Source organism: Oncorhynchus masou, chromosome 27 (assembly GCF_036934945.1).
Source record: "Oncorhynchus masou masou isolate Uvic2021 chromosome 27, UVic_Omas_1.1, whole genome shotgun sequence".
Taxonomy (NCBI): Eukaryota; Metazoa; Chordata; class Actinopteri; order Salmoniformes; family Salmonidae; genus Oncorhynchus; species Oncorhynchus masou.
The window spans coordinates 20763120-20775865 of record NC_088238.1 but is presented as its reverse complement, the minus strand read 5'-3'; positions in this window follow the sequence as shown (position 1 = coordinate 20775865).

The window sequence follows — 12746 nt, the reverse complement described above, 5'->3', positions numbered from 1 at the left end:
TATGGACTAAGATGTATAATTTTTGGCAAAGTGTATATTTTAAATCGGTTTTTAACGTTCTACCAAATTCTACCAAATTCTCATTACCGAAATGCATCCAGACTAAATTATCGGGTCCAGATTGTATACAATTTTACTTTAGAAAACCAAACTTATTTGAATAAAACACAAAATATGTTGCTGTAGTTTGTCCATAAATCATCAAATGTAACACACGTTGACATTTACATTAAACTATCATATGTATTTTTATTTACCTATGATGCATCATCTAGAGTTGTAGAGGTTAAGTTAATTGATTTCATTTCAATGCATTCAGAATGAAGTTCTTATTCTCAATCACCCACTTTATGCAATTGACCTTTTCCTTACAAAACGGCTAAAACACTCAAATTGGAAAAAAGTCTGATATAATTGTATAGCTTTTTTATAATTTAATTTATTTTCAGTGTTATGTTTAACTCAGGCTTTTTTATTTGGCGAGAAATGTGAACAAAATATTAGAATGGTATTGGTTTATTACTTTTTGGACTATTACGGTAATGATAATTTTGTGGAAATTTCAGTAAAATGCACAATATCTGATTTTAAAAAAACATAATAATAATTATGAAACCGATACATTGCCCTCAGAAAGTATTCACACACCTTGACTTTTTCCACATTTGGTTGTAATTGCAGCCTGAATTTAAAATGTATTAAATTGCATTTTTTTTTTGTCTCTGGCCTACACACAATACCCCATATTTTCAAAGTGGAATCATATATATATATATATATACGGTAGTGTATACGGTAGTGTATGTATTTGAATATATATATATATATATACATACACTACTGTTCAAAAGTTTGGGGTCACTTAGAAATGTCCTTGTTTTCCATGAAAACATACATGAAATTAGTTGCAAAATGAATAGGAAATATAGTCAAGACGCTGACAAGGTTATAAATAATGATTTTTAATTGAAATAATAATTGTGTCCTTCAAACTTGGCTTTCGTCAAAGAATCCTCCATTTGCAGCAATTACAGCCTTGCAGACATTTGCTATTCTTGTTGTCAATTTGTTGAGGTAATCTGAAGAGATTTCACCCGATGCTTCCTGAAGAGCCTCCCACAAGTTAGATTGGCTTGATGGGCACTTCTTACATACCATATGGTCAAGCTGCTCCCACAACAGCTCAATAGGGTTGAGATCCGGTGACTGTGCTGGCCACTCCATTATAGACAGAATACCAGCTGACTGCTTCTTCCCTAAATAGTTATTGCATAGTTTGGAGCTGTGCTTTGGGTCATTGTCCTGTTGCAGAAGGAAATTGGCTCCAATCAAGCGCCGTCCACAGGGTATGGCATGGCGTTGCAAAATGGAGTGATAACCTTCCTTCTTCAAGATCCCTTTTACCCTGTACAAATCTCCCACTTTACCACCCCCAAAGCACCCCCAGACCATCACATTGCCTCCACCATGCTTGACAGATGGCATTAAGCACTCCTCCAGCATCTTTTATTTTTTTCTGCGTCTCAAGAATGTTCTTCTTTGTGATCCGTACACCTCAAACTTAGATTCATCTGTCCATAACATTTTGTTCCAATCTTCATCTCTCCAGTGTCTGTGTTATTTTGCCCAGCTTTTCTTTTTTTTGGCCAGTCTGAGATAGGTATTTTTATTTGCCACTCTGCCTAGAAGGCCAGCGTCCCAGAGTCGCCTCTTCACTGTTGATGTTGAGACTGGTGTTTTGCGGGTACTATTTAATGAAGCTGCCAGTTGAGGACTTGTGAGGCGTCTGTTTCTCAAACTAGACACTCTAATGTACTTGTCCTCTTGCTCAGTTGTGCACCGGGGCATCCCACTCCTCTTTCTATTCTGGTTAGAGCCAGTTTGAGCTGTTCTGTGATGGGAGTAGTACACAGCATTGTATGAGATCTTCAGTTTCTTGACAATTTCTCGCATGGAATAGCCTTCATTTCTCAGAACAAGAATAGACTGATGAGTTTCAGAAGAAAGTTCTTTGTTTCTGGACATTTTGAGCCTGTAATCAAACCCACAAATGCTGATGCTCCAGATACTCAACTAGTCTAAAGAAGGCCAGTTTTATTGCTTCTTTAATGAATACAACAGTTTTCAGTTGTGCTAACATAACTGCAAAAGGGGTTTCTAATGATCAATTAGCCTTTTAAAATAATAAACTTGGATTAGCTAACACAACGTGCCATTGGAACACAGGAGTGATGGTTGCTGATAACATGGCCTCTGTACGCCCATGTAGATATTCCATAAAAAATCTGCCGTTTCCAGCTATAATAGTCATTTACAACATTAACAATGTCTACAGTCGTGGCCAAAAGTTTTGAGAATGACACAAATATTAAATTCCACAAATTTCCACAGTTTGCTGCTTCACTGTCTTTAGATATTTTTGTCAGATGTTACTATGGTATACTGAAGTATAATTATAAGCATTTCATAAGTGTCAAAGGCTTTTATTGACAATTACATGAAGTTGATGCAAAGAGTCAATATTTGCAGTGTTGACCCTGCAATTTGCCCTGGCATGCTGTCAATTAACTTCTGAGCCACATCCTGAATGATGGCAGCCCATTCTTGCATAATCAATGCTTGGAGTTTGTCAGAATTTGTGAGTTTTTGTTTGTCCACCCGCCTCTTGAATATTGACCACGAGTTCTCCATAGGATTAAGGTCTGGGGAGTTTCCTGGCCATGGACCCAAAATATTGACGTTTTGTTCCCCGAGCCACTTAGTTATCATTTTTGCCTTATGGCAAGGTGCTCCATCATGCTGGAAAAGGCATTGTTCATCACCAAACTGTTCCTGGATGGTTGGGAGAAGTTGCTCTCGGAAGATGTGTTGGTACCATTCTTTATTCATGACTGTGTTCTTAGGCAAAATTGTGAGTGAGCCCACTCCCTTGGCTGAGAAGTAACCCCACACATGAATGGTCTCAGGATGCTTTACTGTTGGCATGACACAGGACTGATAGTAGGGCTCACCTTGTCTTCTCTGGACAAGCTTTTTTCCGGATGCCCCAAACAATCGGAAAGGGATTCATCAGAGAAAATGACTTTACCCCAGTCCTCAGCAGTCCAATCCCTGTACCTTTTGCAGAATATCAGTCTGTCCCTGATGTTTTTCCTGGAGAGAAGTGGCTTCTTTGCTGCCCTTCCTGACACCAGGCCATCCTCCAAAAGTCTATGGGATCCCATAGAAAATCTATGGAGGGAGCTGAAGGTTCGAGTTGCCAAACGTCAGCCCCGAAACCTTAATGACTTGGAGAAGATCTGCAAAGAGGAGTGGGACTACATCCCTCCTGAGATGTGTGCAAACCTGGTGGCCAACTACAAGAAACGTCTGACTTTTGTGATTGCCAACAAGGGTTTTGCCACCAAGTACTAAGTCATGTTTTGCAGAGGGGTCAAATACTTATTTCCCTCATCAAAATGCAAGTCAATTTATAACATTTTTGACATGCGTTTTTCTGGATATTTTTGTTGTTATTCTGTCTCTCACTGTTCAAATAAACCTACCATTAAAATTATAGACAGATCATTTCTTTGTCAGTGGGCAAACGTACAAAATCAGCAGGGGATCAAATACTTTTTTCCCTCACTGTATGTAAATAGTTAAAAAGAAAATGCCAACATTAAATATCTCTTTGAGCATGGTGAAGTTAAAAATTACACTTTGAATGGTTTATCTATACATCCAGTCACTACAAAGATACAGGCCTTTGTAACTCAGTTGCCGGAGAGGAAGGAAACTGCTCAGGAATTTTTCCATGAGGCCAATGATGACTTTAAAACAGTTACAGTTTAATGGCTGTGCTAGGAGAACTCTGAGGATGGATCAACAACATTGTAGTTGCTCCACAACACTAACCCAAATGACAGTGAAAAGAAGGAAGCTTGTACAGAGTAAAAATATTCCAAAACATGTATCCTGTTTGCAACAAGGCACTAAAGTAATACTGCAAAATGACGTGACAAAGCGATTATATTTTTTGTCCTGAAAAGAAGTTGTTATGTTTGGAGAAAATCCAATACAACACATTACTGAGTACTGCACTTCATATTGTCAAGCATAGTGGTGGCTGCATTTTGTTATAGGTAAGTTTGTAATTGTTAAGGACTGGGGAGTTTTTCAGAATAAAAAAGAAATGGAATGGCGCTAAGCACAGGCAAAATCCTAGAAGAAAACCTGGTTCAGTCTGCTTTCCATGAGACACTGGGAGATGAATTCACCTTTCAGCAGGACAATAACCTAAAACACAAGGCCAAATATAAACTGGAGTTGCTTACCAAGAAGACAGTGAATGTTCCTGAGTGGGCAAGTTACAGTTTTGACTTAAATCTACTTGAAAATCTATGGCAAGACCTGAAAATGGTTGTTTCAATATCTAGCAATAATCAACAACCAATTTGATAGAGCTTGAAGAATTTTTAAAAGAATAATGGGTAAATGTTGCACAATCCAGTTGTGGAAAGGTCTTAGAGACATACCCAGAAAGACTCAGCTGTAATTGCTGCCAAAGGTGCTTCTACAAAGTATTGACTCAGGGGTGTGAATACTTGTGTAAATTAGATATTTCTGCATTTAATTTTCAATAACTGTGAAAAACATTCTACAAACATGTTTTCAAGGCAATCATTTTTATTTCAGGCTGTAAAACAATAACATGTGGAATAAGTCAAGGGGTATGAATACTTTCTGAAGGCACTGTAAGCACATAACCCAATCTTCAGTGATACAAGAGGATATTTAGTGGAAAATGACCCTTGAGAATATTTGGGTCAAATGTGACCCAGCTACAGTTTATGGGGAAAATAAGTAATATTATTTGTGAAAAATAATATTTTGTGCAATATGTTTGAATTCTTGTTGTATGAAAAATACATATTTGTCTTTGACATTTTTCTGTCACAATTTTAGTCCTATTTCACCTCCAGTTCAAACCACCAGGAGGCCTGAGTGTACCGCATATAGAACCTTACAATTGGGAGTTTAAACACTTGAGTTGAGGCACAGGCATTTTGGCATTGATTGCCCTGTAAATTTGTTTCAGTTGGGTTGATTCAGACAGTCTGTTGTTTTACGCTATGGAAGTTTGCAAGATTATTATATGGTTATCAGGATCATATTCATTAGGACATGCATACCATAGCAAATGTGGATGGATTGAATATCATCTCTTTTAAGAAATGGCACTGGGTATTACATTTACATAACATTTGATTAGTTTAGCAGACAATCTTATTTGCAATTTACAGTTAGTGCACTCATCTTAAAAGGGTAATCTTCTACATCCATAGAAAATATGTAATTGCTACATCAATATTGGGACTTTTAAATGAATGATATGTACCTATTGATTCTTGAAGGATATCATTTATACACTGAGTGTTCAAAACATTAGGAACATCTGCTCTTTCCATGACATACATTGACCTCATGGTAAAATCCCTGAGTGGTTTCCTTCCTCTCTGACAACTGAGTAAGGAAGGCCTGTATCTTTGTAATGACTGGGTGTATTGATACACCATCCAAAGTCAAAGGGATACTGAATATTTTTATTCTGTACAGGTTTCCTTCTTTTCACTCTGTCATTTAGTATTGGGAGGGTGCTCTAGCCAACAAACAGCAGAGACCTGAGGACACCATTCCAACCTGGAACTGAGTCAGATACAAATTCAATTAGCACTAAGGTGTGAAGTAAAAGGCCTTTGGGCCCAACAAGAGTCTTTGAAGCGTCCTCTGAAGCCGCCTCTTGCTGTTCAAAGACCATTCACTGGCATTTTCTATAAGAAATCTGCCTCCAGAAACAAAAGCTTCTCCCAAGTGGGTGTGACACCTGCTCCCATTGCCTGCTGCACTGCTGCTTGGATTCCACCAGGCAATCTGTTCACCGTCTGCCCTAGCCTGTCTCACCATGTCTGGTACAGGTACCCCCATCACACTCACCCCTCTCTGTTCACCGTCTGCCCTGGCCTGTCTCACCATGTCTGGTACAGGTACCCCCATCACACTCACCCTCTCTGTTCACCGTCTGCCCTGGCCTGTCTCCCCCTGTCTGGTACAGGTACCTCCATCACACTCACCACTCTCTGTTCACCGTCTGCCCTGGCCTGTCTCCCCCTGTCTGGTACAGGTACCTCCATCACACTCACCACTCTCTGTTCACCGTCTGCCCTGGCCTGTCTCCCCCTGTCTGGTACAGGTACTGCCTGTCTCCCCTGTCTGGTACAGGTACACACACTCACCACTCTCTGTTCACCGTCTGCCCTGGCCTGTCTCCCCCTGTCTGGTACAGGCCTGTTCACCGTCTGCCCTGGCCTGTCTCCCCTGTCTGGTACAGGTACCTCCACCACACTCACCACTCTCTGTTCACCGTCTGCCCTGGCCTGTCTCCCCCTGTCTGGTACAGGTACCTCCACCACACTCACCCCTCTCTGTTCACCGTCTGCCCTGGCCTGTCTCCCACTGTCTGGTACAGGTACCTCCACCACACTCACCCCTCTCTGTTCACCGTCTGCCCTGGCCTGTCTCCCACTGTCTGGTACAGGTACCTCCACCACACTCACCCATCTCTGTTCACCGTCTGCCCTGGCCTGTCTCCCCTGTCTGGTACAGGTACCTCCACCACACTCACCCCTCTCTGTTCACCGTCTGCCCTGGCCTGTCTCCCACTCTGGTACAGGTACCTCCACCACACTCACCCCTCTCTGTTCACCGTCTGCCCTGGCCTGTCTCCCACTGTCTGGTACAGGTACCTCCACCACACTCACCCCTCTCTGTTCACCGTCTGCCCTAGCCTGTTTCCCCCTGTCTGGTACAGGTACCTCCACCACACACACCCCTCTCTCCCGAGCTTTCGCTCTCCTCCAGCACACACGCACTGTTGGGACGACTGACTTGAACTTACAATGGCTAGCCCCAAGTCGTTAAAAATTTTTTTTCTTGTGCATTTTGCTATTTGCCTCATGACTCCTGCATACTTTGTTGACTACAAACTTTCTTTACCCAACCGTGGGACAGACTATGTTTGTTCCCACACTCGGGACTCTGACTCTCTACTGGTTACACAGACTTTTGGCCTCCCTTCCAATTCTAACCACCTCTCGCCGGCTTTGTATTCATGTTACCTGATGAAATTGCTGTACAATATGATCTTGTTGTAATCTGATGCACATTCAGATGTCATAAACCAGCACTGCAGATCTCTCCCTGTACTATGCGGTGCCTGTGTAAATATTTCTATGAACATTACAAGATTCAACAACTGAGACATAAACTGAACAAGTTACACAGACATGTGACTAAAAGAAATTGAATAATGTGTCCCTGAACAAATGGGGGGGGGGGTCAAAAGCAGAAGTAACAGTCAGTATCTGGTGTGGCCACCAGCTGCATTAAGTACTGCAGTACATCTCCTCCTCATGGACTGCACCAGATTTGCCAGTTCTTGCTGTGAGATGTTACCCCACTCTTCCACCAAGGCACCTGCAAGTTCCCAGACATTTCTTGGGGGAATGGCCCTAGTTCTCATCCTCCGCTCCAACAGGTCCCAGACGTGCTCAATGGGATTGAGATCCGGGCTCTTCGCTGGCCATGGCAGAGCACTGACATTCCTGTCTTGCAGGAAATCATGTACAGAACGAGCAGTATGGCTGGTGGCATTGTCATGCTGAAGGGTCATGTCAGGATGTCTTCCCTGTAACGCACAGCGTTGAGATCACCTGCAATGACAACAATTTCAGTCCGATGATGCTGTGACACATCGCCCCAGACCATGACGGACCCTCCACCTCCAAATCGGTCCAGAGTACAGGCCTCGGTGTAACGCTCATTCCTTCGACGATAAACGCGAATCCGACCATCACCCCTGGTGAGACGAAACCGCGACTCGTCAGTGAAGAGCAATTTTTGCCAGTCCTGTCTGGTCCAGCGATGGTGGGTTTGTGCCCAAAGGTGACATTGTTGCCGGTGATGTCTGGTGAGGACCTGCCTTACAACAGGCCTACAAGCCCTCAGTTCAGCCTCTCTCAGCCTATTGCGGACAGTCTGAGCACTGCTGGAGGGATTGTGCGTTCATGGTGTAACTTGGGCAGTTGTTGCCATCCTGTACCTGTCCCGCAGGTGTGATGTTCGGATGTACCGATCATGTGCAGGTGTTGTTGCACGTGGTCTGCCACTGCAAGGACGATCAGCTGTCCATCCTGTCTCCCTGTAGCGCTGTCTTAGGTGTCTCACAGTACGGACATTGCAATTCATTGCCCTGGCCACATGTGCAGTCCTCATGCCTCCTTGCAGTATGCCTAAGGCACGTTCACACAGATGAGCAGGGACCCTGGGCATCTTTCTTTTGGTGTTTTTCAGAGTCAGTAGAAATGCCTCTTTAGTGTCCTAAGTTTTCATAACTGTGACCTTAATTGCCTACCGTCTGTTAGTGTCTTAACGACTGTTCACAGGTGCATGTTCATTAATTGTTTATGGATAATTTAACAAGCTGTCACGTCTGCTCCCACTCTCCCCTTCCCCTGGCGCTTGAGGGCGCCAGATTACCCTGCATCACATGCTCCTGCCATCATCACTCACACCTGCCCTCCCTCGTCACTCGCTTCAGTGTTATTGGACTCACTCATCACCTGTTATTTCCTCCCCTATATTTGTCAATTCCCTGCTCTGTTCCCCGCTGCTGCATTGTATTGTTTTTGTCTTTTGAATTTGTTTCTGACGCTGTTCCTGTCTCGTTTCTGTCCGTTATAATTAAATGTTTACTCCCTGTACCTGCTTCGTCTCAACAGTGTCATTCTGCCTGACAGAATGCAGCAACCAAACATACGAATCGGAGGTACTGGCGTTCCGGTTGGAATGGTGGCAGCGACTCTGGGTCGCCACCAATGGAACCGGGGTGCCTAAGCCAGCCCATCGTGCTTTCACGCCCTGGCTGGCTCGAGAGGTTTTCCTGGCTCGGTGGCTTCCCATCCCACATCACACTCCACTGGATCATCGGGCTCCCCTTCTGTAGCGGGATCTTCAGGCTCTCATTGCCTAAGCTTCGTCTCAACAGCGTCATTCCACGTGACACAAGCATGGGAAACAGTGTTTAAACCCTTTGTTACATTCCCCAGTTTCTGTGTTGTGGTTTTGTTTGTATGTGTGTGTGTGTGTTTCAGGATGGCTTCCTGGATTCCTCTAAGCAGCTGATTTTTTTCGGACCCATTGATTGGAGCTGACCCCGCCCTCTCGTCAGAAACAACAGTGTTCTGTTGCTCAGAAGAGAGCTGATTGCTGAGAGATGAGGGGGATATCCTGAGTTGGTTTTTACGAGAGAGATGATTAGTGTGGCCTGTGTCGGTTGCGTGAGAGAGCTGATTGGTTGTGTGTCAATAGGACGCAGTGGTTTGATTATTGAAATTGTTTGTTTTATTCTGCTTTTGTTCCCAGGGGGAAGGGGAAGGCACCTTGGGAGTGCAGGAGGCCTGTGGGCATACATATACCCATAGTATATACTCTGTCTATGCACACTAGGTAAGACCTGGGTGGACCATCCCCTGTATTTTGGTTAGTGCTCCAGGTAGTACTAGTTAAGTAAGTAGGGGGTAGGTAGGAGACGGGACTTTGACATTTACTTTCTTTGCTTTGGTTCCGTCCAGCCCGTTCCCCAAAATTACCATGTGATGGAATAAATTCCTTGTAAACGGTACCACTCTCTGCCTTTGTCATCCTTACTCACACCTACAATCGCATACCTCTTTCACTCCACGGGGAGTTGAGTTGTAGCAAGGTGTTGCGTTCCCTCTTCCTAGAGGCGTACGTAACACCTTTACAATGAGGATCTGTGAAGTTATTTGGATTTTTACAAATTATCTTTGAAAGACAGGGTCCTGTAAAAGGGATGTTTTTTTCTGTTAAGTTTAGCTCTTTGTTGCTGGGTGCTTTTGTCCTCCATCAGCACCATCCTGTACCCTACCTGCCCTAAGCTATCTCCTGGCCCCTTACACTAAGTCTGAATTTGTCCTGCTAGGTGACCTAAACTGGGACATTCTTAATCCACCTGACCAACTCCTAAAGCAATGGGACTCCCTAAATCTTTCTCAGATTTTCAACAATCCCACAAGGTATGACTCCAAACACCCAGAAAAGGCGACTCTCCTCAATGTTATCCTCACGAATAATCCTGATAGGTATCAGTCTGGTGTTTTCGGTAATGACCTTAGTGATCCCTGTTTTATAGCCTGTGTTCGTAATGGCTGCTCAGTGAAACGACCTGTCCTTATTTGTCATAGACGCTTGCTAAAAACCTTTAATGAGCAAGCCTTCCTTCATGAACTGGCCTCTGTAAAATGGTATAGAATCAGCTTGATTCCCTCTGTCGAAGACGCTTGTACCTTCTTTTTTTATATTTTCAGTGGTATTGTTAACACGCCCCCATAAATAAAATGAGAATTATAAACAGGTTCAGCTCCTGGTTCGATCGTGATCTTGCAGAGTTACTCCACCTCAAGAATTGCATTTGGCGAAAGGCTTGGCACATGCATACTCAAGCTGACTTATTTCTCATTCAGGCAAATGAGAAATAAGTGCACTCAGGCTATCCGGAAGGCCAAAGTTACTTTAAGGAGCAGTTCTCTCTCTGGGTCTAACCCCAAAAAGTTCTGGAAAACGGTTAAAGACCTGGAGAATAAACCCTCCTCCTCACAGCTGCCCATGTCTCTTAATGTTGATGATGTGGTTGTTACTGACAAGATGCACATGGTTGAGCTCTTTAATCACCACTTCATTAAGTCAGGATTCCTATTTGACTCAGCCATGCCTCTTTGCCTGTCCAACATTTCCTCATCTCCCACTCCTTCTAATACAACTATCCCCAATGCTTCTCCCTCTTTTTCCTCTGCCCCACTACAAAGTTTCTCCCTGCAGGCAGTCACTGAGTCTGAGGTGCTAAAGGAGCTCCTTAAACTTGACCCCAAAAAACATCTAGGTCAAATGGTTTAGACCCTTTGTTCTTTAAGGTTGCTGCCCCTATCATTGCCAAGCCTATCTCCAACCTTTTTAACCTGTCTCTCCTTTCTGGGGAGGTTCCCATTGCTTGGAAGGCAGCCACAGTTTGTCCTTTATTTAAAGGGGGAGATGAAGCTGATCCTAACTGTTATAGGCCTATTTCTATTGTGCCCTGTTTATCAAGAGTGTTGGAAAAATTTGTCAATAATCAACTAACTGGCTTTCTTGATGTCTATAGTATTCTCTTGGGTATGCAATCTGGTTTCCTCTCAGGTTATGGATGTGTCACTGCAACCTTAAAGGTTTTCAATGATGTCACCATTGCCCTTGATTCTAAGCAATATTGTGCTTCGATTTTTATTGACTTGGCCAAAGCTTTTGACACGGTAGACCATTTCATTCTTGTGGGCCGGCTAAGGAGTATTGGTGTCTCTGAGTGGTCTTTGGCCTGGTTTGCTAACTACCTCTCTCAAAGAGTGCAGTGTATAAAGTCAGAAAATCTGCTGTCTCAGCCACTGCCTGTCACCAAGGGAGTACCCCAAGGCTCAATCCTAGGCCCCACGCTCTTCTCAATTTACATCAACAACATAGCTCAGGCAGTAGGAAGCTCTCTCATCCATTTATATGCAGATGAGTCTTATACTCAGCTGGCCCCTCCCTGAATTTTGTGTGAAATGCTCTACAACAAAGTTTTCTTAGTGTCCAACAAGCTTTCTCTACCATTAACCTTGTTCTGAACACCTCCAAAACAAAGGTCATGTGGTTTGGTAAGAATAATGCTCCTCTTCCCACAGGTGTTATTACTACCTCTGAGCGTTTCGAGCTTGAGGTAGTCACCTCATACAAGTACTTGGGAGTATGGCTAGGCGGTGCACTGTCCTTCTCTCAGCACATATCAAAGCTGCAGGCTAACGTTAAATCTAGACTTGGTTTCCTCTATCATAATCGCTCCTCTTTCACCCCAGCTGCCAAACTAACCCTGATTCAGATGACCATCCTACCCATGTTAGATTACGGAGACATCATTTATAGATCGGCAGGTAACGATGCCCTCGAGGGGCTCGACGTTCTTTACCATTCGGCCATCAGATTTGCCGCCAATGCTCCTTAAAGGACACATCACTGCACTCTATACTCCTCTGTAAACTGGTCATCTCTGTATACCCATTGCAAGACCCACTGGTTGATGCTTATTTATTAAACCCTCTTAGGCCTTACTCCCCCCTAGCTGAGATATCTACTGCAGCCCTCATCCTCCACATACAACACTCATTCTGCCAGTCACATTCTGTTAATGGTCCCCAAAGCACACACATCCCTGGGTCGCTCCTCTTTTCAGTTCACTGCAGCTAGGGACTGGAACGAGCTGCAGCAAACACACAAACTGGACAGTTTTATCTCAATCTCTTCATTCAAAGACTCAATCATGGACACTCTTACTGACAGTTGTGGCTGCTTTGTGTGATGTATTGTTGTCTCTACCTTCTTGGCCTTTGTGCTGTTGACTGTGCCCAATAATGTTTGTACCATGTTTTGTGCTGCTACCATGTTGTGTTGCTACAATGTTGTTGTTATGTTGTTTTGCTACCATGCTGTGTTGTCATGTGTTGCTGCCTTGCTATGTTGTCTTAGGTCTCTCTTTATGTAGTGTTGTCTCTCTTGTTGTGATGTGTATTTTGTCCTATATTTATATTGTATTTATTTATTTTAATCCCAGGCCTCCGTCC